At 40.8% G+C, this 27,371-nt stretch overlaps 1 protein-coding gene and 1 pseudogene across 4 annotated transcripts in view; both read left to right on the forward strand.

Annotated features, from left to right (window-relative positions):
* The window catches only part of LOC121445059 (probable ribonuclease ZC3H12B), a 214,322-nt gene that overhangs the window by 146,515 nt on the left and 40,436 nt on the right, over positions 1 to 27,371 (forward strand). The window lies entirely within an intron of this gene.
* Positions 6,215 to 6,564, forward strand: LOC121445070 (annotated as a pseudogene).

Here is a 27,371-nt window from a genome sequence, read left to right on the forward strand (position 1 = left end):
AAATATTTCAAAACTAAATTCAAGAACACATAAAGAAGATCATACATCACAGAGAAGCAGGTTTCATTCAAGAGATCCGGACTGAACTCCCAAGGTCCCAATGAGGAGCAGAAGGAGGGAGAACATGAGCAAAGAAGTCGGGACCACGAGGCGTGCACCCACCCACTGAGACAGTGGAGCTGATCTACTGGGAGCTCACCAAGGCCAGCTGGACTGTGACCGAAAAAGCATGGGATAAAACCGGACTCTCTGAACATGGCAAACAATGAGGGCTGATGAGACGCCAAGGACAATGGCACGGGGTTTTGATCCTACTTAATGTGCTGGCTTTGTGGAAGCCTAGCCAGTTTGGATGTTCACCTTCCTAGATATGGACGGAGGGGGGAGGACCTAGGACTTACCACAGGGCAGGGAACCCTGACTGCTCTTTGGACTGGAGAGGGAGGGGGAAAGGAGTGGGGGGAGGGGGAGAAGGGTGGGAGGAGGGGGAGAAGGGTGGGAGGAGGGGGAGGGAAATGGGAGGCTGGGAGGAGGTGGAAACTTGTTTTTTGTTTATGTTTTTTTTTCTTCTTTTCTTAATAAAAAAAAAAGAGATCCAGTGCCTGTTCAACCTATGCAAAGCAATGAAGGCCATATAAATAAAGAACAGATATCACATGATGATATCTGCGAGTGCAGAAAAACCTATGTTATGCCTTCCTGATAAAAGTCCTAATCAAATTAGGAATAGACAGAGAAAATGATAATAATAAAGGCCAGCAGGCTGAAGAGATTGCTCAGTTTTTCCCAGCATACACGTGGTGGCTCAAAACTGCTTGTAAAATACAGTTTAAGAGAGACCTGAAAAATCCCTTCAGAGAACTTAAAAAGGATACCAATAAGTGCCTGAAGTTCAAGAAAACAGGTCCAATGAACACATACAAAACATATACTGATTGGATGAGAGTTTAGGATGAGAGAATGAACAAGTGGGTGAATGAAGGGCTAGATCTCAACTTCTACTCTTCACCTTAGTCCATTAATTAACAAAATGTCAAAGTCATTAAGGGCTTCAAAAATTGTCTTTTCCAAGGATTTAAGTGAAAAACTAAGGAAACTGAGCCTTTGGGAATGGAGGGTCACATAGTAAACATAGTAAGGCAGAGTCAAGCAGGCACTAGCTCTTGATGTTATGCCTACAAGATGCCATAGTCTCTTAGCACAGAGCAGACTGAGAGCTTCTGGATTGCCTCGGCATTCTCTTGAGTTTGGACCAGGGTATCATATATGTGTAAGTACATACTACACAACTCTACTTTCTTTTCAATATTAGTCAAATGTGTAGAAAATAAAATATGCCATCTCAAACACTTTCTTTTTTTATTAAAAATTTCCACCTCCTCCCATTTCCCTCCCCCTCTCCCCTTCCTCCTCCCTCTCCAGTCCAAAGAGCAGTCAGGGTTCCCTGCCCTGTGGTAAGTCCTAGGTCCTCCCCCCTCCATCCAGGTCTAGGAAGGTGAGCATTCAAACAGACTAGGCTCCCACAAAGCCAGTACATGCAGTAGAATCAAAACCCAGTGCCATTGTCCTTGGCTTCTCAGTCAGCCCTCATTGACAGCCACATTCAGAGAGTCCAGTTTGATCACATGCTCTATCAGTCCCAGTCCAGCTGGCCTTGGTGAACTTTCGTTAGATCAGCCCCATTGTCTCAGTGGGCAGGTACACTTCTGGGGTCCCTGACTTCCTTGCTCATGTTCTCTCTCCTTCTGCTCCTTATTTGGACCTTGGGAGCTCAGTCCAATGCTCCAATATGGGTCTGTCTCTATCTCCATCCATCGCCAGATGAAACACTTTCAAGTATAAGTATATTTACACTGGTAGGCAATCTTTCAAAATAAGCACTGTACCCACCAGATAGCAATCCCCACCACTCCCTCTTTCTTGTCACTGATAGCCATGACTCTATTTTCTGTAACTAAGAATTTTACCATTCTGTGAATTTTATGTAAGTGTATTTTTTTTTACTTTTTAAAGTTGATTTTTATTGAGCTCTGCTCCCGTTCCTGCCTCCCCCCCCCTTCCACCTTCCCCCAAGGTCCCTACGCTCCCAATTTTCTCAGGAGATCTAGTATTTTTCTACTTCCTATGTAGATTAGATCTATGCATGTCTCTCTTAGGGTCCTCATTGTTGCCTAGGTTCTCTGGGATTGTGATTTGTAAGCTAACCTACAAATTTGATTTATGTTTAAAAACCACTTATGAGTGAGTACATGTGATAATTGTCTTTCTGGGTCTGGATTACCTCACTCAAAATCATGTTTCCTAGTAAGTATATTCTTTCAGTATTTGTCTTTTGTGACTGGCTCATCTATGTAATAGTTAGAGCTCATTCTATTGTCCAGACTGAATATTTTCCAGGTTGAATTAAATTTATTAAAATAATAGTGATGGTTACAATAACAGAAACAACAATAATAATGCAGACAATTCAGACTTTGAAAATTGGATTCAATTCAGGCATAGAAATAATCAATAACATTCAAAGTGAGATGAAAATGGACTTTCAAAAATACAAGAATCCAATGAGAAAATTGAGGGGAAAGACTTACAAGTATGAATGCATCAGAAAATAAGACAACAGAACAGAAGATTACATAGAACAATTAGAAGAATCAAAAATATGAAAAAATTAAAAACACAAGAAAGGAATTTGAAGGAACTTCATAACATCATGAAAAGACCGAATATATGAATTATGGGCATAGAATGAGGAAAATACAAGGCCATGGTATAGAAAAGATCTTTAACAGTATTATAGAAAAGAACCCTCCCCAAATTAAGGAAGACATAGCCATACAGATAGAAGAAGCATACAGACTACCAAATCGGATCAAAACAGAAACTCCCCACATCATATAGTTAACATACTAACTATACAGAACAAATAAAGGGTGTCAAGCTGGGAGAGAAAAACTACAAGTCACATATAGAGGACAACCCACTAAAATAATAGCTAGAAGAAGCATACAAACCATCAAATAGGAACCAAAAAGAAATTCCCCACATTATATTATAGTTAAAACTCTAACTATATAGAACAAATAGAGGGTGTTGAAATCTGGTAGGGAAAAAGTACAAGTCACATATAAAGGAAAACCCACTAAAATAATAGCTGTCTTCTCAATAGACACTTTAAATGTCAGAAGAGCCTGTAACAGTGTACCTCAAGATCCAAAAAAGACACAAATGCCAACATAGACTGCTATACTCAACAAAACTTTATGTCGTAGTAGAAAAAGAAAAAAAAAAACTTTCCGTGATTTAAAAGGACTAAAATAATTAATGTTACCAAACCAACCCTACAGAAACCACTGGAAGCAATATTTTGAACCGGAAGGAATAAGCATACCCCAGAGAACACAAATATAAAAAGTAGCAATAAATATACTTCTTTTAATAATAACTTTTAATATAAGTAGCCTCAACTACCCACTGAAAAGGCACAGGGTAACTGAATGGATTAAGAAACAAAATTCATCTTCATGTTGTGTACTTAGACTTTATCTCACCTTCAGGGATAAATATCTCATTAGAGTAGAAGAACAGATGGAAAATGTGACCAGGAAATAAGCAGATATCACAATCCCAATATCTGGAAAAATAGCCTTCAAATGAAATTTAATCAGAAGTGGTAAAGAAGCACAATTCATTCTGACCAAGGAAGAAATACCAAAAATATATCATAATCCTAAGCATATATGCACCAAACTCTTGTACACCCAATTTCATTAAAAAAAAAGTCATAGTACTGGGCTTCATGACACAGATTAACACAACCTAATAATAGTAGGAAATTTAAATTTAGATAGCCTCCAATAGACAGGCCATATAAGCAAAATGATAAACAAGAAATATCAGAATGAAGTGACATCATATGGACATAATAGATATCTACATAGTATTTCACACGAACACAAAAATATATATGTTCAACTCAACATCCAACTGATGTTTCTCTAAAATATATCACATATTGTGTCCTAAAACATAAGAATTTTCAACAAAAACAAAAATATTGAAATAACTTTGTGTGTTCTATCTGACTGCAATGCTGTAAAACTTTAAGTAAATGACAAAAGATATAATATAATTTCATAGAGACTAAACAACACACTATGAAATCATTGATTATTGTAACTCAAGAGACTAGCTCTCAAGGCTACACCCAGGGTTCAGAGGAAAGATCTACAGCCAAGCAAGGCTGAACTTAAGGTTTTTCTCTTTGAGGGGCACAGAATATTTCACACACATGCTGTTCTGGTCACCTTCTTTATTATTCTGTGTATTTTTCTGTCTTCTAATTTTCTTCTAAGTTCTAATTCTTCCTAGTTCTCCTTTGTTTCAATTCTCTGTTTCAATTCTCTCTAGTTCCAATTCCTTTTGGCTTCTTTGTTCATTTAACTTAAATAACATTTTTTTAACAGGACACTTGAGGCAATAAGAGAAAATGTTACAAGAGTTACATCTCATTGGTTATAGCACATTCCTTGGGTAAATGATAAGGAAGCAAGCCAGTCACCATGACAACACAAGGTTTCAAGGTTCCAGATGTAAGATTGTAATCAGAGGCCAGGGGCACAGTGCCCAGTAATACGAGCTGCAGAGAAATCTGCACAGAGAATCAGGTCTTATCAGTGAAACTTGGCATGTGAAGAATTGGCCTGATTTTTTGGGGTTGCTTTGTGTTAATAACCTTAGTCAACATCAGCAACACTGATCTTGTGCATACGTGTAAAGTTTTTAACTTAAGATCCATTTACAGAAACATTCAGTCTATTTTGAACTTTCTCTGAGGTTAAAAAAAATGAGCCAATTCTTTATAGTTTGAGTAAAAGAAACAAAGCAGGCTTTTAAGTGTTTTACAGTCCTCATGGGACAAGAAATCTAGCTATGAAGCATATCCTAGTATATTTTCTATCTATCAAAATTATACAGATAAATGAGAAGTCATCTTTGTGATCATCCACAGATATATGTGTCCATAAGACTGAGATGCAGTCATGAGATTACATATGCACATGATATGAGATTACACACTACAATGCAGGTATAGGGGAGACACCATAGCTACCTTTGCACATGTGAAATTACAGACATAAGCAACAGTTTCCAGAGTTGATGATCCAGTAGGTCTTCTTCAGACAGGATTCTCCTCCATCAGAGGATCATTCCTCAGTAGATTGATATCTGAACACTAGCTGTTACCTGCTACAACTCTCATGGCCTCCAACGGTTAATTGGTCAAAGATGAAATCAAGAAATTTTTTTTTAATTCCAGGAATTTAGCTGGGCAGTGGTGACACAGGCCTTTAATCCCAGTACTCAGGAGGCAGAGGTAGGCGGATCTCTGTGAGTTTGAGGCCAGCCTGGTCTATAACAACTAGTTCTAAGACAGGCTCCAAAGCTATAGAGAAACCTTGTCTCTAAAAAACCAAACAAAAACAAAAAAATTCAAGAATTTAAGTGAAAATGAAAACATAAAACAACAAAATGTCTCGGATACACTAAAATTTCTCTAAAGAAAGATACCCATACCTCATACCACCTACATTTAAAAAAAATCAGAAAAATGTAACGCAAGAGTTTGAAAAGGATAAAACAAAATCTAGTAAACATGAAGAAATAATGAAAATCAGATGTGGTGGTCTGATGGAGAATGGCCTCCATTGGCTCATATATTGGAATGCTTGGTCCACACTTGGTAGACCTCTTTGGCAAGTATTAGGTGTGGCCTTGTTTGAGGTGGTATGTCAGTGAGGGTAGGCTTTAAGGTTTCTAAAGCCCAGGCCATTTCCAATTTCTCTCCGCCTTTTGGTTGTCTCAACATGTAAACTCTCAGCCTCTGTTCCAGTGCCATGCCTGCCTGCTGCCGTGCCTCCCACCGAGATAGTCATGGCTTTTTCTACCCTCTGGAACAATGAACCCCAAATTGTATGTTTTCTTTTATAAGTTGGCTTGGCCACAGTGTTTTTTTTTTATGAAAAGAGAAAAGTAACTAAGACATGAGAGCATGAAGTCACAAAATAGAAGCAAAGAAAACAATACAAAAAAATCAATAAATATAAGAGCTTGTTCTTTGACAAGACAAAAAATTGAGTGACCCCTTAGTCTTTGGTCTTTTGAGGAGAGGCAGGCTGGTCTTGGTTGGGAGCTATCTCACACCTAAAGCTGGAAGATGGACCTCTTTGCAAAGAAGATGAAAAAGTCTCTGGTGTTGATCAACTCTAGGCTCCAACTTGTTATGAAAAGTGGAAAGTACGTGCTGGGATACAAACAGACTCTTCAGATCATCAGACAGGGCAAAGCAAAATTGGTTACCCCCACCAGCAACTGCCCAGCTTTCAGGAAATCTGAACTAGAATACTATACCATGTTAGCTAAAACTGGTGTCCGTCACTACAGTGGCAATAACATTGAATTGGGCACAGCGTGTGGAAACACTACAGAGTATGCACACTGGCTAGCATTGACCCAGGGGATTCTGATATTATTAGAAGCATGTCAGAACAGACTGGCGAAAGGTAAACCAGCAAAGTTTTCCTTTAATAAAACTTCACCAGAGCTCCTTAAGAAAAAAAAAAGAAAACAAAATTAATATAAGTAAGTATGAATGGGGAAACATTACTACAGACACCAGAGAAATTGAGAACATTATGAAGGAATACTTTAAAATCCTATACTCCATTAAGTTATTAAACTTAAAAGAAATGGATGAATTTCTTGATTCATCTAAACCATCAAAGTTAAAACAAGAAAGGATAACTTAAACAGACCCACAATGGGTCTGTTTGAAGCCCTGACAATAAGCCTTACAGCTAAAAAGAAGACCAGGCCCAGACAGATTCACAGAAGAATTACCAGACTTTCAAAGAAGAACTACAAGCAATGTTTCTTAAATTATTTTGTAAAAATTATAAACAGAAGGAGCATTTCCAAATTGCTTTTTAAAAAGTTGGTGTTACTTTAATACCCATATCAGGTGAAAACAAAACAAGAAATAAAACTGGAAGTCAAGTTCACTGACTCCAGACTGACAGCTGAGGAACCTGCCTAGGACTGAGCTAGGCCCACTGAATGTGTAGAAAAGAAATCCATATAATTTAGTCTAACAAAGGGTGTTTTATATTGATATTTATATTGTGTGTGTAAAAGTCTTGTTTGCATATATGTCTATGCCCTGTATGTGTACCTGGTGCCCTTAGAGGTCAGAAGAGGACATTTGATCCCTAGGAACTGGAGTTCTAGATGGCTGTTTGCTACCATGTGGATACTGGGACGTAAACCTAGGTCCTCTTTGAAAATAATAAATGCTCTTAAATATTGAACCATCTCTGTAGCCCCAAACAAAATTATTTTTAATATATAATATATAGAGATAATTTTGGTACCTGTGATGTTATTAAAAATGAACAATATTATTTAACTTTGTTTCCTTTACGACCTGTTATGTATGGAAATCCAGATCAAAATCTATCCTTTTAACATTAAATTTTATGACTTAATCATTCTTTTAAGACTCTAAGGCCGGGCGGTGGTGGCGCACGCCTTTAATCCCAGCACTTGGGAGGCAGAGGCAGGCGGATCTCTGGGAGTTCGAGGCCAGCCTGGTCTACAAGAGCTATTTCCAGGACGGGCACCAAAGCTACAGAGAAATCCTGTCTCAAAAAACCAAAAAAAAAAAAAAAGACTCTAATCAAACTTTAAGGTTTGATAATACATTTAATAGATGGAAAACTACAATTTGAAGAAGTTGTGAAAGTCTAGAGTATCTAAGTTTATATGGCAGTGTGTATCTATCAGGCCTATTAAGGAATTCCCAAGGGCTGGAGAGATGGCTCAGAGCATAAGAGCACTGACTGTTCTTCCAGAGGTCCTGAGTTCAATCCCCAGCAACCACTTGGTGGCTCATGGCCATCTGTAATGAGCTCTGGTGCCCTCTTCTGGCCTGCAAGTATACATGCAAGCAGAACACTGTATATGTAATAAATAAATAAATCTTTAAAAAAAGAGAGAGAATTTCCAAAATACTTGCAGTCCTATATACACACAGTTTATAATTACTTCACCAAAAATGTTTTCATTGTGTCAGGAAAAGGAAAAACATGAAACCACAGATTTTGTTACTAAGTTATTTATTCGGGGAAGTCTTAAGGACAAACTGAACACTGCCCCATGTTGTCTTAACATGCCTATAAACAATTACGTGAACATAATTATGAACATGCTTGACATACTTTAATGTTAACTAAGTAAAAGTTCTTTTGTCTACCTTTGGAGAGAACTAGGTTAATGCTTGAGGAATCAGTGAAGACACCTTTTACTTCACTTTATCTGTCATTCTTTTTCACTGGATACCCTCAATCCTGTAAGGTGGTCATGTCAGGAGGGGTTGGTCCCTTCTTTTAATCACCTTTCTGGTCTTCTTCTAGTTCATGAGGTTTTTAATACAGTTTTTAAGCCTTGTGATGATGTTATTGTCATCCTATGTCTGTGAATCCCTTCAGGAGTGCTATAATCCTAAGCAGTGGGATCATGATCTGGGGGATCAATACACTTGGTAAATGTAGTGCAAACGTAAACTGCATTCTAGGCAGCAATTGATCAATGAACACCTCTTTGCCCCAGCCTACATCCCATTATGGCAGGGAAGAGGTTCCAGGCATTAAAACATCTTGGAGGGAGATTCGATGGGATACTGAGACATATCGTTGGGAATATAGTGTTTAGTAGAAAAGTTATTAACACTGTGCGCATGCAGATAAACAGATGGATAACAACATGAAGAGGCTCTGAAGTGAAGAAATCTGGCCCATATAGCTAAAGTGTGGACCTCTTCCAGAGGAAGGGGATGGTTTCACGGCAAGAGCCACAGCCAGGCTTTCTGATTCAAGGCAGGGAAGAAAATGAGGAGCAGGATATGTGACCACCAATACTTTCTTTGTAACCTCATTTCCCCGGGTGAGAGATCCGGGCATCTGGAAGTCTGTTATATACATTCACAGACAATATCTCAGTAGGGTGATTATTGGCATCTCTCTATAAGTAGGGAAGGGCTGCTATAGGTTTGTGCCCTAAGCAGCAGCTGGGTTCTAGCATTACATTCTTACAGGCTACAGGATACCATAAACTAAGGAAAGGAAGAGAAAAAAGTTGCTCAAGTTCCCCCAGGGTATCATCATGCCTTTCCCACCATTTCCAAATGCTCCAGGGAAACTGAAAATGGGGAGCAATGAATGTACTTTACCTCCTGGATTGTGACATCAGTGATTATAGGTATGCTTCTGAATTCAGACAAGTACCCACTGAGATTTTCAGCTTCATGTCTTCTAAAACAAATGAGTGGACTAAGGACATAATGACAGTTATAAAAATAAACAGTCTATTATACAAGAGGGGGACATTCTAAAGAATGGAAATATGCTAAAGATCCAGCCAGGACAGGTTTGAGATTCAAAATCCCTACGCATATCCCTTAAGATCAGAACCCTTGATGGTTTGGTTACATAGCATTGTGTTCTCTGGGAGATGTTTGGGCATTTTTCTCAGTCATTGTGCATTTTATTGGTTTGTAGCTCTATTATGGAGGTGCGTCCAGCCTTTCTGACGACTGACTTTTTTCATATTTACCTTGGTGGGTTTTTTTGTCCATGCCTTACTCTCCTGTCACAGGTAAGAAAAGAAGGCATCAAAGATTTTCCACTTTGAATGTGTTTGAGAGTTTTCCAAAATCATTAGTGTCTGTTTCATGTGTCCCTTATCACTCTGGAGTACTCAAGAAGCTAGAAGATTATTACAAAAAGTGATGCACAGGAGCAGCATACATGTTTGGACAGGCCAGTTATTGAGAGTGAGTCTATACAGGCGGGCACAATGACTGTACCATATAGACTAGCACAAAGACTTCAAAGAAATTATTAAATAGAAAAAATATTTTCCAAAGGCAAAATATAAATATCTAGAAAGAGATACTAAAGACATGAAAAATATATGGAGTTGGGCATGGTGATATGTGTCAGTTATCCCAGCACTCAGAAAAATTGTTAGTTCAAAGCCAGTCTGAGCTACAGAGAAAGACAATGTCTCACAAACATATAGTCAAAGTAATCATCATAAAAATGTTATAAGGGCTGGAGAGATGGCTCAGTGGTTAAGAGCACCACTCTTCCAAAGGTCCTGAGTTCAATTCCCAGCAACCACATGGTGGCTCACAACCATCTGTAATGAGATCTGTGCTCTCTTCTGGCCTACAGGCAGAGTACTGAGAATACTGTATACATAATAAATAAATAAATCTTTAAAAAATGTTATAAAAGATTAAAAGAAAAAATAAATAGAGAATTTGAATGAAGATAGTGAAACAAGAAAGTACCAAACATATTCCTGACACCAGTGCTACTTTTCCTAAGGGCCATAGAGGTGGCAAAATTATACCATTATTCCATGCCAAGAAGAGCCTATGCCTATTCATCCTTCCTCAGCTAAACCATGCCTGAGAAATGGCATTCTGCTAGAAACGGCAAGAAAGGTGCCTGTGAAGCCTATTAAAAGCCAGCCTAGGTCTACTTCACTAAATATGGATGGTGAAAGCTATTACTGATGCTATTACAGTCAGCCCTGAATGAAAAGAAAAAGGATTTAGAAACAAGCTGAGAGAAAATGTGATTCCCCTGCCATTGTGAGACAAGTGCTAAATGCAGCGCCTGGAATGATAGTGCAGTGCTTAAAGAATTAGCAGGTGGTCAATCATTCAATTAGATTCCTGTCGCAAGCAGTAAGTAATTCATCCAATGCTCATTTCTGACTTTTCATAGGGCAATAAGAAAGAATATTTAAAGCGAATGACTGATAAATTTCTCTATACTAGATACTTTGAGTTAAATTACACCTTTTTTCTATTAAGTACAAGTGGAGTAATGAAAGGGACCCATCCACAATTATTTTTAATAGCTTAGAGATGTTATACAGGAAAGTGAGGGAGATGATTGGTAAGTGTGAGTTAGAATAAAAATCACTAAGAAGTAAAAACTCCCCAAATGGCTAGCATTTTGTGTATTTGGTTTTATGTATCTTTTCTCAGAAATGAAAGATAAAATCACTTAAAAATATATCCTGTTGAAATTAGTGTTATCAGAGGGAGGTGTGATTCTAAATTCAGTGGAGCCCAATTTAAAAATCAGTAAGTAGTATCATAGACTGTTATTCTGTAAGATATTTTCTGTGATTTTATATAATATTTTCTAAGCCAAATGTAAAGATTAAGAAACCTTAGGGAGAATGGTAAAGAACATAGTTAATTCATTTGTTACATAAGTGATCAATTCACTACTGACATGCTTAATTATACTCGGCCATGGAGTTCAATGTAAAAGATTCTGGCAAGATGTTCGAGACTACATGCAGGTTTTCTAACATTTGAAAAATAGTTTGAGTTGTTATTCATGGTCCTGACAAACCAGTGGAAGCTAAATGGTCCATTCATATTATCTTGTTATTCACTATTAAGTGTAAAAGAGAATTTTTCTCTGTGGGAGGCGGTGCTCATGAAAAGTTAGCCCTAGGAATGGAAAGGTAGCTCACACTTAAAACCATGCATGGTTCTTTAGAGTTTAGGTCTCAGAACCCATGTCTGGCAGCTCACAATTGCCAGGAATAGCAATGCAAAAGGATCAAACACTCTTTCCTTACCTCTGTAGGCATCTGTCCTCATGTACACATAGCACACACACACACACACACACACACACACACACACACACACACGCACACACACATGCACATGTGTGATTAAAAATAAAAAAATGTTTTTTAAAGAGCCTTACCATCAAGTGAATGTTTACTAGCATTGAAAGATATCAAATTCAAATGCATTCATGATTTGTACATGCTAGGGAGGCTACCCCATCAACACTATCAGAAAATACTATCCTGAATCGTATTTCTATAATAACACAACTAAGAAACTTTAATATACAAGGAGAAAATACTATGGGCATATGTATCAAAAGGTATTAATGTTAATACTTGCAGGACTTAGTTTTCTAACCACAGCTGAACTGTTTTTAGCACTCTGACAATTGCTGACATACTAAATAATCATTAATATGGATAACGAGATGTATACTGTCATTATTGTCACAAATAATGTAGCTTAAGCAAAAAATATCAGTTAAGTACACAAAAATCTTTGAAATTTTGTCAGTCAGAGTAGAAAAAAAGACTTTTTATTTATTAAATTAAAAAAAAACAATTCAAGTTCCTATTCTCTCCCCTCCTCCCATTCCCTTCACACATCTGCACACCCCACCCCCATTCACTCCTCAGAGAGGTCCAAGGCACATTGCTTTGGGGAAGGTCCAAAGCCCTCCCTACTATATCTATGCTGAGCAAGGTATCCATCCAAAGAGAATGGGTTTCCAAAAGCCAGTACATGCAGTAGGATAAATCCTGGTGCCACTGCCAGTGTCCCCTCAGTCTGCCCCAGCCATGCAACTGTCGACCACATTCAGAGGGACCAGTTTGGTCCTATGCTTGTTCCTTCCCAGTCTGTCTGGAGTTGGTGAGCTCCTATTAGCTGAGGTAGACTGTTTCAGGTGGTGTACCCATCATGGTCTTGACCTCTTTGCTCATATTCTCATTCCTCCTACTCTTCAACTGGACTTTGGGAGCTCAGTCCAGTGCTCTGATGCGGGTCTCTGCCTCTGTTTCCATCAGTTGCTGGATGAAGGTTCTATGGTGATATTTAAGATATTCATCAGTCTGACCACAGGGCAAATCAAGATCTCCTCTCTTACTTAGGATCTTAGCTGGGGTCATCCTTGTGGATTTCTCTAGAGCCAGGTTTCTGCTGACCCTATAATGGCTCCCTCAATCAAGCTTTCTCTTTCCTTGCTCTCATCTCTGTCCTTCCTCCATCTCGACTATCCCATTCTCTCAAGTTCTCCTCAACCCTCCCCTTCTTCCCTCCTCTTCCAGGACCTGAAAATAACCTAGATGCCCCTCAACTGAAGAATGGATAAAGAAAGTGTGGCATATCTACACATTAGAGTACTACTCAGTGGTAAAAAACAATGACATCTTGAACTTTGGATGTAAATGGATGGAAATAGAAAACACTATCCTGAGTGAGATAACCCAGACCCAAAAATATGAATATGGTATGTACTCACTCATTAGTGGATTCTAGCCATAAACAAATGACATTGAGCCTATAGTTCATGATCCTAGAGAAGCTAAGTAATAAGGTGAACCTAAAGAAAAACATATATAGACCCATCTGAAAATTGGAAACAGACAAGATCGCCTGACAAAATTGAGAGCATGGGGGTGGGGGAAGAAGGGAGGGTAGAAGGGGAAGAGAAGGGGAGAAAGGGAGGTTTGAGATGAACTCAGAAGACTTTTAAAGCCAAAAGCAAATATGGACCATCATCAAACAAATCAGCGTGTGTAGTGTGGAATTTCACAGAGGGAAGACAAAAAGAAAGATGTAGAAAAGTTATTTAAGGAAACAATTCGTAAAAGTTCACAATTCTGAGGAAGAAGAAGGGTGTCCTGATCTAAGAAGGATAACTGATCAAAAATGAGATGAATTAAAAGAAATTTACACAACAGCCATATTTAAATTATTTTTTAAATAAAATAATCCTACATCATTTTCCATTCCTTTCCTCTTTCCAACTCCTCCCATTTAACCTGCCTTGTTCTTTTCCAGTTCATGGCTTCTTTTTCTTTAATATGGCTAACACAGTCATGTTTTAGTTAAATGATTAAAATTCAAGAGCAAAGAAAGAATTTTGAAAGCAGTAAGAGTGACTTTTCACATAAAAAGGAACTCATAAAACTATCACTTTCTTAGAACAAATCTTCAAAACATAAGGGAGTAGGATGATATACTTAAAATACTTAAATAAAAAAACTACTGAACAAGAATGTTATGCCTGCCATGGCTTCAAAATGACAAAGACTGTCCCTTGCAATCAAAAGTTGAAGGACATCATCCCCTTGCCTTTCAAGAAACACCATAGGGCAATATTTTGAATTAAAAGGATACAAAACAGCAATATGACTGAATACAAATATAGAAAAGTAAATATATAGACTAACAAGGAATAGTACTATAGTATTTTGTCGGTCATCTTTTGTTATTTTTTATTTTTTATTCATTTTGCATACCAACCACAGTTCCCTCTCTGTCCCATCCTTTTGCTGCCCCACCTCCCCTCCAACCCACCCCCACCTTTCAGAAAAGATAAGGCCTCCCATGGGGAGTCAGCAAAGCCTGGCACGTTAAGATGAGGCAGAACCAAGCCCCTCCCCCTGTACCAAGGTCAAGCAATGTATCCCACAATAGGGAATGGGCTCCAAAAAGACAGCTCATACACCACGGATAGATCCTGGTTCCACTGCCAGGGGCCCCTCAAAAAGGACAAACTACACATCTGTCACCCAGATGCAGATGGCCTAGTTCACTCCCATGCAGGTTCCACCACTGTCAGTGTAGAGTCCATTAGTATCCACAAGCTTGGGTCAGCTGTCTCCGTGGGTTTCCCCGTCATGATCTTGACACACCGCCACCACCCCAGCCTTGCTCACATAATCCCTCCTCCCTCTCTTGGACTGGACTCCCAGAGTTTGGCCTGGTGTTTGGCTATGGATCTGCTTCCATCAGTTACTGCATGAAGGTTCTATAATGACAGTTAGAGTAGTCACCAACCTGATTACAGGAGAAGGGCAGTTCAGACACCCTCTCCACTATTGCTAGGAGTCTTAGCTTGTGGATTCCTGGGAATTTCCCTAGTATCAGGTTTTTTTCCTAACCCCATAATGGCTCCCTCTCTGTCCTTCCCCCAACTCGACTATCCCATTCTGATGGAGGAAGGTCATTGGCTAATAAAGGAACTGCCCTGGCCCATTTTATTGGTTAGAGGATAGGTGGGAGGAGTAGGCAGAACAGGACGCTGGGAGGAAGAGGAAGTGAGCTCAGTCTCGACAGCTTTCCTCTCAGGAGCAGACGCCTGAGAGAGACGCCATGCCCCGCTCCCTGCATGAAGCTCCGACCCAGGATGGACTAGGCTAGAATCTTCCCGGTAAGACCGGTTCTCACAGATTATTAGAGATGGGTTGATCGGGATAAGAGAATTAGCCAGTAAGGGCTAGGGCTAAAGGGCCAAGCAGTGATTAAATGAATACAGTTTGTGTGTTGTTATTTCGGGGCATAAGCTAGCCAAGCAGGCGGCCGGGGGTGCTGAGAACGCAGCCCTGCCGCCCCTATTACTTCATATGGCACCCCACGTGATGGACTAAACCCACTTAAAAAACCTGAGAAGACTTAAAAATAAGGGAGCGAGAGTTTAACACAGATTTTTGCTGTTTGTTGGTGGCATGCTGTAGAGAGATTTCCTGATTCGGCAACAGTAGCAGAAAAAAACGCTGTGTCATTTTAAAGTGCGACTTCCTGGGGCTGTGCTGCCATTGTGATCTCTGTCTGGCTCCTGCGGGAGACAGAGCTTTTGAATAGAGCATTTGGAGCAAAGTGCTATGATTAGTTTGATGGCAACTAGACTCGCTGTGTTCTCGGGTCTGCTCTGCTTGTTAGAGGCAAGCATGCGCTTTCTTCTAAGATGAAAGACCCCCACTCACTAAGCAGCAGTAATGCCATTTTGCAAGGCTTAAACTTTGGAGCAACGCAAGTAATTAGAGCAGGGAAGTTCGACTTGAAAGCAAGGGCGAGAAGCCAGGCGAGATATCTGCGGTCAGCCGGTCAGCCACCTGGCCCCAAGCGATAAGGAACCCGCAGCTGGCCTGCTCTAATGAGAACATCCCGTTTGCTTAGGGAAACGGGGGATGCCTATAGTCAGCACATGTGCCCAACTTAGAATGTCAGTAATTCACTCCCCCTATGAAAGATCCCAGCTTATCTGCTGTAACGTCATTTCACAAAGCTTTTGACGAACGACTGTAAGTGCAGAGTAAGGTCAGGGTCCCTGGCTGCAAAACAGGATCTTTATATCCATAGATTAGGACAGGACATCAATTAACAGGATGTCTGTTCCCATACATCTGTGCTGGGAGAGGAAAAACCCCCTGTGCCCCTGGCCCCATTCCAACTGACCACTAACAATGCGTTTGCTTCTGTAATCTGCTTCTGCTGCCCTCTTTCCTATAAAAAGACCTTCCCCCAGTCTGCAGGCGCGCTTGTCTCCCGAAAGACTAAGCCGCCCCAGGTACCTGTGTACTCAATAAAAGCCTCTTGCTGTTTGCATCCGGAGAGTGGTCTCGCTGTTCCTTGGGAGGGTCTCCCCGGTCTGAAAGACTGCCTACCACGGGGGTCTTTCATTTGGAGGTCCCACCGAGATCTGGAGACTCCTGTCCAGGGATCACCGACCCACCACCGGGAGGTAAGCTGGCCAGCGATTGTTTCCCCTGAATATCAGTGTTTCAGTGTATCCGTGTTTCGGTGTTCTGTGTTTGCGCTTGCGACTGACTCTGTACTAGTTGGCCGACTAGGTCTGTATCGGGCGGATGCGGGGGGAGCCGACGGGCTCACACTCCCGACCGCAGCCCTGGGAGACGTCTCAGGGGCATCTGGGGCTGGATGTGGTGCCTGGCCCATCGGTAACTCTGTGAATCCTTACCGAATAGGATTGTTTGGGGCGCCCCCACAGTCCGAAGGGTATGTGATTCTTCTGGGAGACGAGGAATCCGGATCCTCAGAGTCTCCGTCTGAAATTTTGCTTTCGGCATTATGCCGAAACCGCGCCAGCGCATCTGTATTGTCTGTGTATTTTTGTGCTTAATATGTTCTTTGTTTTGTATATCTGTTTGTACTCGAGTCTAAATCTGGTACCATGGGGCAGTAAATAACCATCTCTTTGACCCTAACTCTAGGAAAATCCAAAAGAAATGCAGACAGTCTGCCCTTCCTTTACTTCTCTAGGCTCTGCTGCTGAACTGCCCTGCTTGCTGTCGCGAGGGGGGAGGGAACAGGACTGTGATCTCCTGAGGCACAGCCTGGAGCCAGGCCTAGGCGGGGCAACTGGCTCCAGCTCTGAGCAAACCTCTCAGCAGGACGCAGGGCGGGGCATGGCAGCAACCCTGGCCCGAGCCAGAGAAGGGGGCAGCCGTGGCCCCCCTGAAATCCCTGTGCTGAAAATGACGTCCTCCCTTGCTGACCTGAAGTCCACCAGCACCGCACGGGAGGACTGGGGGAGGAGGGCTGCCTTAGACAGTCCAAGGTGTTCCCTCCCCCTACAGCCAATGCAAAGGCCTTCCCAGCTGCTACTGGCAGTGTGAGGGCTAAGAGGAACTGAGTGGACCAATCCTGACCTCACAAGTTCCCTGGAGGGAATGCCTCCTGGGGCCTCTGGAATCCCATTCAGAGAAAAGCTGCTAGATTGCTGTGAGTATAGAGATGGGATGTGGGAAGCTTGTGCTATACAACTAGGAGCTCACTGTGGACAGAGCTGAGGCTGAAGCCAGGTCCTGGGAGGATCCCCAGTGGGGTTCCCTGTGGAGAAGGCTTGTTTTCCTTAGAAAATAAGGTGCTAGAGACTGAATGGCAGCCCCCCATCTGCAAATGCCATGTAAAACCTTGTACTAAAGATCTGTGGCCCTTGCCCAGGGGAAATAGCTGGTGCTAGCGCCAGGGTCACAGAACTAAGCCTGGGAACCTGCAGTAGGCTATTTCTCTGGGGTCGGATACCCTATTAAAAAGCAAAGGTCCCCTAAAGAACCTGGACCTTTCCATTTTGGCAGTAGGGCAAGAGATTGCAAGTAAATTTCCCTGTGGCTGTTGATAAATGATAAATGTGGATTCAGGAGTAGTAGCTAATGAAATAAGCTGACATTAAAAGGGCCTGCCAGCCCTAATAACATCTGTCTTCTGGGGATGCTCTATACCAGTCATCATGTGCTGCATCCAGGTAAAAGCCTCTGGTTTAAAAATTGGGAAAATTAAATTAAGTCACTTTAAAATAATATGCTTGTGAAAAAAAAAAAAAACTACTATGCAGTGTGTCTAGAAGAAAAGTAAATTCCCAGTTCTGTTTAGATGGATGCAGGACTACACTGTCTTCAAGAACTATTGCTGTAGAAGGCCTGGCACAGGGCCGGGGCCATATGAACAGCCCAGCTGAGCTTCTAAGCCAGCCCATGTTTAGATCTGAATTTAACACTTGTCTGCTCACAATGCTTGTGATAAGGTGGGGGCCCTGAGTTGCCCCACAAGACAAAGATCTGCTAAAGCCTCTCACCCCACTACAATGGCAAAGGGGGTGTTACTAAATGATGAGGTTGAGTTAAAATGGTCCTTTTGACTCTTTATAATGTTTATGGCTATTAAAAAAAAAAAAAAACATGGCGAAGATTCTCATTTATTATTAATATAAAAAAGGTGCATTTTGAGTTGTTTTCAGATTCTGTCAATGATAATATAAAGGATGTCGCTAAGTTTTTAAGGTAATATGTTATCTAATTTTGAAAGTCCACCATGCTAATGTTCAAAGTAGCTGTAAGCATAAATTGTCAAATGATATTTTTAATCTTGGTCAGTTTTACAAGAATAAGATAAAATCTCAAAATTGTTTAATTTGCACTTCCCTGATGATTAAGGATGTTGTATTTAAACAAATTTTAAATATCTTTCAGTCACTTCAAGTTCATTTGTTGAGAATTTACAGTTTTGGTCTGTGACGTAATTGTACTAATGAGGATTAAGTTCCTAAGTTCCTTATATGTCTCATGATACCTCCCCATTCTACAGGTTGATATTACGTTCTGTTGATTATATCCTTTGCTAAAATAAATTTTAAACTTTTTTCCTTCTATAAAAGGTTCAATATTGTTGGTTTTATGTTAAGGTCTTTAATTTGTTTGGATTTCAGTTTTGTGCATAGAGAAAAATATGGATCTATCTTCATTCTTCTAAAGGGAGAAACTGACAGTCAAAATGCTGGGCTCATGGCAAATCTCAGGCGGGGGCTGCAAGGCACCCCACTAATTCGGCCGAGATAAGAGAGGTTCTCCAGGGGCCAGTTAAAATCTGTGTTCCTTAAATGATTAATGAAAGTTTACAGGCATTTTACCCAACCTCTGAAGGTCAGCAGACAGCAGTAGCCACAAAAAAAAAAAGAGAGAGAGAGAGAAAGAAAAAAAAAAAAGAGAGAAAGAGAAAAAGAGAGAGAGAGAGAAAGAGAGAGAGAGAGAGAAAGAGAAAAAAAAAGAGAGAGAGAGAGAGAGAGAGAGAGAGGCGGGAAGCAAAAGAAAGATAGGACTCAGACAGATTAGGAGCCTGGGCAACAGAAGATCAAAGACAGATAAAGAGGGACACTGGAACTGAGTAAAGAATACAAACTGGACACCTTACGAACTATAAATTTGGGAAAAAGATAAATAAATGACTCGTTCCTCCCTGGTCACTTCTGAATGTATGACCAAAGCCTTTTGTTGACCAAACGAGGGACTTTTGCTTTCGCTGCTGTTTTCAGTTCTGCAGGAGACACAGGCTGCTTGTCTGCCTCTGTCTCTACCACGCCCTCCTCACCAGGACGACCACCTCTCCTGCCTTCACCGCTGAAGAAATCCTCACCTCCTAGCAACTGCCTTGATGCTGTGCTTGCTCTAAAGCCTGCATGAGCCCTGACTGCTCACTCTACAGTCTTGCTCCCCTCACCCATGTCAGACTGCGATACAGCAGTCACCATGCTACCACAGGTGCCCTCCTGTGCCAGACTACTGCTCCTGTGCTGGGCTGACGTCGATGGACTATGGATCCTACCAGCATCTGCCTAAAGGACAGGCGAATGGCAAAATGGCAGGCTAAGCTGTGCCAGGCAGAGCCGAAAATGAGGGTGAAGCTTGCCAGGGGTACAAGGCTGGCGGTCCGAGCTAAGCAGGTACAGAAGACCGAAGGTAAGCGGAAGGCGGGGGGCAACATTGGTGGACAGGAAGCAAATGATCTGGGCCAGTAGCCTCCCTTCAGGGATGGTGGCCCGACCAGAACGCTGAACTTGTGGCTTTGATACAAGCTCTACAGATGGCAGAGGGAACGTCTATACTAACAGCAGGTATGCTTTTGCCCTCACCTATATATATATATATATAAAGCAATATACAGACAAAAAGGACTGTTGACATCTGCGGAAATTTTGAGCCTCCAGGAGGCCACGCATTTGCCAAAGAAGATAGCCATCATACATTGACCAAGATTGAGACACCCAATGTAATGGCTAAGAAGATCAAAAAAAAAAAAAAATCATCCTAAGGTTTGGGATGGCCAAGATAATCATGTCCCATAATAGGCCTGCCTTTGTTGCCCAGGCAAGTTAGGGTGTGGCCAAGACATTGGGGATCAATTGGAACTTAAGCTTACCAACCTCAAAGCTCAGGTCAGATAGATAGGATAAGTAAGATTCTAAAAAAACAAATTGATATAATTGGCCCTGGAGACCAGCAAAAATGACTGGACAGATCTCCCTCCCTCCTGTCCTGTTCTGGGTTCAAAACACCCCAGCATCGTTGCCACTAGCTCTGTTGCCTGGCTAGTTAGCTGCTGCTCATGTATCTGCCGGCAATGGTTGACCTTGATGATGGAATCCTGAGCTCAAGGCTTGCACAGGGCAGGCACATCTGCTGTAAGATGGGCTTACATCACCTTTAAGGCTCTTCTTTCCTAAAGTCAGAAACCCACAGGGCTCTGCTCATTTTTAATGTCTTTTAAAGCATAATATCAGACAGCAGAAGCAAAAGACAATTCTGTTCTGTTCCTCCTTTGTGTGTCTGGGACCTATTGACAGGAATTATTTAGTACAGTTTGAGACTTTTCCAGATCAGACCGTTTTGTGCAGATAACTGCAGAGAGAAGCAAACACACCTAAAGCCTCCTTACCTCTTGACAGGTTTTGTTTTTCTACAGGAAAATCTTGTTTTAATCTATGGGGTTATAAAATGATATGACTTTCAAAAGGTAAACAGATGTAATTTAATATATAATAAAATAGATATCAATGGGATGTTAAAACTTTTTGATGCTGTACTTACAAATGTGAAGCCTGGGTAAGGTCAGTCTCAAAAAGATATTTATGTCCTCATTGGCTGTCCTCTGGCTTTAGGGCTTTCTGTTTTGTTTTAAACATTTGTCATCCTGTATTGCATTTTCTCTCATTGTTTGTTAAAGTTCTCACAATGGACACAACCCTGTACATTTGGATAAAGCTGATGCTACGGGATGCAATGGAAACTCGTAAATGCCATGTGGTGCCAGCTGGACCGAAACTGACTTCTCCGGCACATTCTCTGGAGCTGAGGAACAACACTCCCGGTGTCTACAGCAAAAGAGATTTGTCTTCATAATACTAAACTTGCCTCTTAGGAGAAGGCATCCATGTGTTTCTTAGGGCTGAGTTAAGTTCTTTGTAGTCAATAGACTATTATTGCCACAATGTTGGGTGCTATTCTCGGGTCTACAGTGGTTCACAATGTCTACCATGTAGTTACTTTCAAGCCTCATTCAGATAGTTTTGCTAAGAGCTATTCTGCAAACCCTAGAGATGTTCTACTATCTTCTCAACAAGGATATTTTAAAGGATGGTTTAATAAATCACCATGGTTAAAAGCCTTAATTTCCATTATAGCTGGGCCCCTACTTATTTTACTTCTTATCTTTACAATCGGCCCTTACATTTTAAATCGCCTGGTGCAATTTATAAAAGACAGACTTTCAGTTATCCAAACCATGGTACTCTCCCAGCAATATCAGATATTAAAGCAGAATGACGTAGAGGTCTTTGAACACATAAATTTATGATTAAATCCAAAAAAAAAAAAAAAAAGGGGGGAATGAAAGACCCCCACTCACTAAGCAGCAGTAATGCCATTTTGCAAGGCTTAAACTTTGGAGCAACGCAAGTAATTAGAGCAGGGAAGTTCGACTTGAAAGCAAGGGCGAGAAGCCAGGCGAGATATCTGCGGTCAGCCGGTCAGCCACCTGGCCCCAAGCGATAAGGAACCCGCAGCTGGCCTGCTCTAATGAGAACATCCCGTTTGCTTAGGGAAACGGGGGATGCCTATAGTCAGCACATGTGCCCAACTTAGAATGTCAGTAATTCACTCCCCCTATGAAAGATCCCAGCTTATCTGCTGTAACGTCATTTCACAAAGCTTTTGACGAACGACTGTAAGTGCAGAGTAAGGTCAGGGTCCCTGGCTGCAAAACAGGATCTTTATATCCATAGATTAGGACAGGACATCAATTAACAGGATGTCTGTTCCCATACATCTGTGCTGGGAGAGGAAAAACCCCCTGTGCCCCTGGCCCCATTCCAACTGACCACTAACAATGCGTTTGCTTCTGTAATCTGCTTCTGCTGCCCTCTTTCCTATAAAAAGACCTTCCCCCAGTCTGCAGGCGCGCTTGTCTCCCGAAAGACTAAGCCGCCCCAGGTACCTGTGTACTCAATAAAAGCCTCTTGCTGTTTGCATCCGGAGAGTGGTCTCGCTGTTCCTTGGGAGGGTCTCCCCGGTCTGAAAGACTGCCTACCACGGGGGTCTTTCAAAGAGAAGCTTCCTGACTCAGCTTTAGCTGCAAAGCCTGCAGCTCATTAAGAGGTCCTGCCACGATACACTTAAACGGTGTTGACGAAAAGCTGAACGTATGCTTTTCGGTTTTCAGCCGTAGCAGGAAAAAAGCTGCGCCGTTTAAAAATGCCGGCTTTCTGGGCTGTCCTGCCAGGACAAACTCTGACTCTTTTACGCAGGCGGTTTGTGTGGTTTGCAAGCACAAGCTGCTGAAGCTTGCTTGCTGGCTACAGCCAGTACCTCAGCCTTGAGGCTGGAAAGCTAAGGAATGGGCTGGATCCAGCCAGCAAAGCCACGCCTTTAATCCTACTGATATTGCTTGGTAAATTAAAGACTCGTGTGGTCAGAAAAAGAGAGATATACAGTAAAGAGAGATTCAAAGACAAAGAAAATTTCTGAATGCTTTACAGTGTGTTAAAAATATATGCAGACTAAAAGTTGAAGTTCCTAAAGTAAAAAAAAAAAAAAAAAAGGAAGAGAGTTGTTGTGTGTGGTAGCACACGCCTTTAATCCCAGTGCCTAGAAGGCAGAGACAAACAGATCTCTGTGAGTTCAAGGTGTAGTAGTGTACACCTTTAATCCCAATGCCTGGGAGGCAGAGACAGGCGGATCTCTGAGAGTTCAAAGACAGCCTGGTCTACAGAGTTACTTCAAGTCAAAGATACAGAGAACCTGTCTCAAAAAGCAAAGAGTTAACAGTAAAAATAAACAAAATAGAGGTTAAAAAAAAAGCTGCACAAAGATGGAAAATACACAGAGAATTTTGATACTGTATGCTATTATGCTCTCTTTGAATTGTTTGAATGCTGAGGAAAGAGCAACAGCTACTAAAAGATATTTGTTTATAAATGCTTCTGAACTAATCCAACATAGATATATTGAATTTGGATCTAAGGATATGATACTTTGGAAAGGAGTTTCTTATTTTGTTTTCACAGAGGATGAGACGCCGTTCATTTCTTCTATCCCGATATGGTATGATGGACCACGCCCTCCTGAAGGGTTGCAGTGAACATCTTTAGAAAATTGTTTCGTTCAACTGCCAACTGAGATGAAACTAGCACACAGGTTATACCATGAAAGACCTAATTAACGACGCCCCCATTCAGCAGGAAGCAGTTTGGAGAGAAATAACTGCGCCCTTATTCCCAAAAAATGTTTATAAATGTTCTTTTACATTTAAAGGGGGATATGATATAGGTATGAATAATTTGCATTAGTATAGATTTTGCTTTATTGATAGAGATTTAAGGTCAATTTTGTTATATGTATAAGTGTTTCTGATTTTGATTAAGGTATTGTGATTGTGTAGTTCATTTAAATATGTACTGTATAATTAAGAAATATAGGTTGTTAATGGATAATCATCGATAATAGTAAAGCTTGTAGTCATGTTAGTTAGATTTTCTAGATATATAGAGATGTATTTCAGTTAGATAGACATTCTTCATGTCTTTCAAAGATTACAGAATAGGACATTTAATGTTTTAATAACTGAGGACTTTTCATGACAATGAGACACTCTGCTCCTGGCAGCACCAATCTACTTCAAGAGGAAGATGGGCATCGAAGAGGCTCGTTATGGAGTTTTGATAGCCATTTGGGCAAGAAACTGCTCTTGCCTGGACTATTGCATAAACTGGACACAAAAAACCCACAGAGAGAGGACTACTGAACTTGCCTAAGGTGAGATGATCTTTCGGGGTTCCTGATTCATGAAAGAGTCTATAAGACATTCTGCAGGACACAACAGATAGTGACTGAACTGACTTTGAATTTTCCTGCTTTATGGAAATGTCTGCTGGATACCATGGGCCTGAAGGCTGAAGATGGATGCCCCAAAGGTACAAAAGAACTTTGGGTGACTGTCCAGGCAGCGAGATGTCTTTGTCATTTCTAGAGTTTGAAGTTTCTTAGTTTTTGTTTACTTAGGTAATATATCTTTCTGGAGTCTTTGATGGAGTTATGAATAGTTAGTTATAGTTATAGTTTTCCTTAGTTATGATAAAGATTATTGTAACTTTTACTTGATAACTGTTTTGTTATATGTAATTTTGCTATGTTAAAGTTAAAGCCTTTTTTTTTTTTGTTTAAACCGAAAAAGGGGAAATGATGGAGGAAGGTCATTGGCTAATAAAGGAACTGCCCTGGCCCATTTTATTGGTTAGAGGATAGGTGGGAGGAGTAGGCAGAACAGGACGCTGGGAGGAAGAGGAAGTGAGCTCAGTCTCGACAGCTTTCCTCTCAGGAGCAGACGCCTGAGAGAGACGCCATGCCCCGCTCCCTGCATGAAGCTCCGACCCAGGATGGACTAGGCTAGAATCTTCCCGGTAAGACCGGTTCTCACAGATTATTAGAGATGGGTTGATCGGGATAAGAGAATTAGCCAGTAAGGGCTAGGGCTAAAGGGCCAAGCAGTGATTAAATGAATACAGTTTGTGTGTTGTTATTTCGGGGCATAAGCTAGCCGAGCAGGCGGCCGGGGGTGCTGAGAACGCAGCCCTGCCGCCCCTATTACTTCACCATTCCCTCATGTTCTCATCCTTCCATTCCCTCCCTTCTACTGCTCCCCTACCGCCATTTTACCCAGGAGATCTCATCTATTTCCCCTTCCCAGGGAGGTCAATGCATCCAGGTCCTATTTGTTACCTACCTTCTCTGGAGCTGTGGATTGTAATCTGGTTATCCTTTGCTTTACATCTAGTGTGCACTTATGAGTGAGCACATACTGTGTTTGTCTTTCTGGGTCTGGGCAACCTCACTCAGGATGATTTTTTTCTAGTTCCATCCATTGCCTGCAAATTTCATGATGCTATTGTTCTTTACAGCTGAGAGTAACACTCCATTGTATAAATGCACCACCTTTTCTTTATCCATTCCTTAGTTGGAGGCATCTAAATTGTTTCCAGGTTCTGACAATTACAAATAAGGCTGCTATAAACATAGTTGAGCAGGTGTTCTTGTGGTATGAGTGTGCATCCTTTGGTATCAGGGGCCTTGAGTATCAGCCTCAGTACTCACTAAGGGCTCAGAATTGGATGTCTATGGCAGATGAGTATCTGAGGGTAAAATGATTAACGCAAGTACGTTACCTCTGTGTGTTCTTTATTTTTTGGGTAAGGGGCAAAAGTGAAGTGAAGAGGCGCAGAGAAGAAGAAGGAGAAGAAAGAAGGAGAGTAAAGAGAAGTAGAAGAAGTAGCAAAGAGAAGAAAAAGTATAAGGAGTATAAGAGGTGATCTCCACAAGGTTTCTAGATTTTTACAGATGTAGTTGGAAAATTTCATAGGAAGAACAATGATAATATGCATATCAAAATCACAAAAAAGGACAGGTAGAACCTGACAAAGCTGTACTCCAGAAGAGGTGGCCCAATCCATGAAAGAGCCAACATTCAAAGGGAAATAACTGACTTTCCAAACCATTAGATAAAGTTATTAAACATCCCTGAATCCTAAATTCACCCATTTTCCTCATCTAACCTCCTTGGTGATAACCAGTTTTGGGGATGCCTAGATTTGTGTTTGTTAGCAAAGGTGGGGCATGCTTCCTTCCTGCTCAGTGCCTGCCTTGTCTGCTATAGAAATCTCTACATGTCTGTTAGCAGGTAGTTTTGTGTGACTGACTCTATGTAAATTTGACTGTTAGAACAAAGAGTAAATATTATCGCTCTAAGGCCTCATGAAGTGGGGGAATGGAGCAAGGTCATTCCACTGCCTGTGCAGAAGTTACACTGCAAAGGTGTTTGCGGAATGAATCCCATTTTGAAGGGAAAAATCATGGCTTCACAAGGTTTTTACAGATATGACAGTGACTTTTCCAAAAGATGAATGTTCCTGCAGCTCTGCAAAACAGGTTGTCCCATAAATTGTACACTCATGGGTCTGCCTTTATGAATCTGTCAGCTGTACATTTACTGTATAGTCTTGTGGGCTCCAACACTTTGGGTATATGCCCAAGAGTGGTATTGCTGGGTCTTGAGAAGTTTGATTCCCAGTTCTCTGAGAAATTGCCATACTAATTTCCAAAGTAACTGTTCAAATTTGTATTTCCATCAGCAGTGAAGGAGTGTCCCTCATACTCCACATCATCTTCAACATAAGCTGTCACCAGTATTTTTGATCTTAGCCATTCTGACAGGTATCTTAGAGTCATTTTGATTTGCATTTCCCTGATGACTAAGGATGTTGAGCAGTTCCTTAAATGTCTTTCAGCTATTTGAGATTCTTCTGTTGAGAATTTCCTGTTTAGCTCTGCACCCCATTTTTAATAGGATTATTTGATACTTTGATGTCTAGTTTTTGAATTTGAATGTAAAGGTATAAAGATAAAACTTCCTTAAAATAACTATTCATTAAAGATGTATATGATATACAATGAAAAATATGAATCATGATGCAATTTTTACATGTAAGTAAAAGTTGAATTATCATACATCTAAACCAAAGTTGATGTCAGCATAAAAATAGACACCCAAAGCTTGTTTAATATGAACCTTATGGTAACCACAAAAAATACTAATAAAAGTACAAACAAAAAATAAAGCATGCCAAAAATCAGTCAAAAATGAATTTGGCCAATACAACGAAAGCAAGAACTAAATGACTGTGAGAAAGATAGAAAATTATTTGTCAACAATTATCTTAAATGCAAATGGATTAAGACCCCAAATCAAAAGATGTCTAATTACTTCATTACTTAAGAACAAAATTTAACAACTGACTCCCAAAAGACACTTTCTTTAAATATAAGGATAAAATAGACTA

The sequence above is a fragment of the Microtus oregoni genome, unplaced genomic scaffold, assembly GCF_018167655.1.
Source record: "Microtus oregoni isolate MIOR12 unplaced genomic scaffold, Mior012 000155F_ref0000269, whole genome shotgun sequence".
Classification (NCBI taxonomy): domain Eukaryota; kingdom Metazoa; phylum Chordata; class Mammalia; order Rodentia; family Cricetidae; genus Microtus; species Microtus oregoni.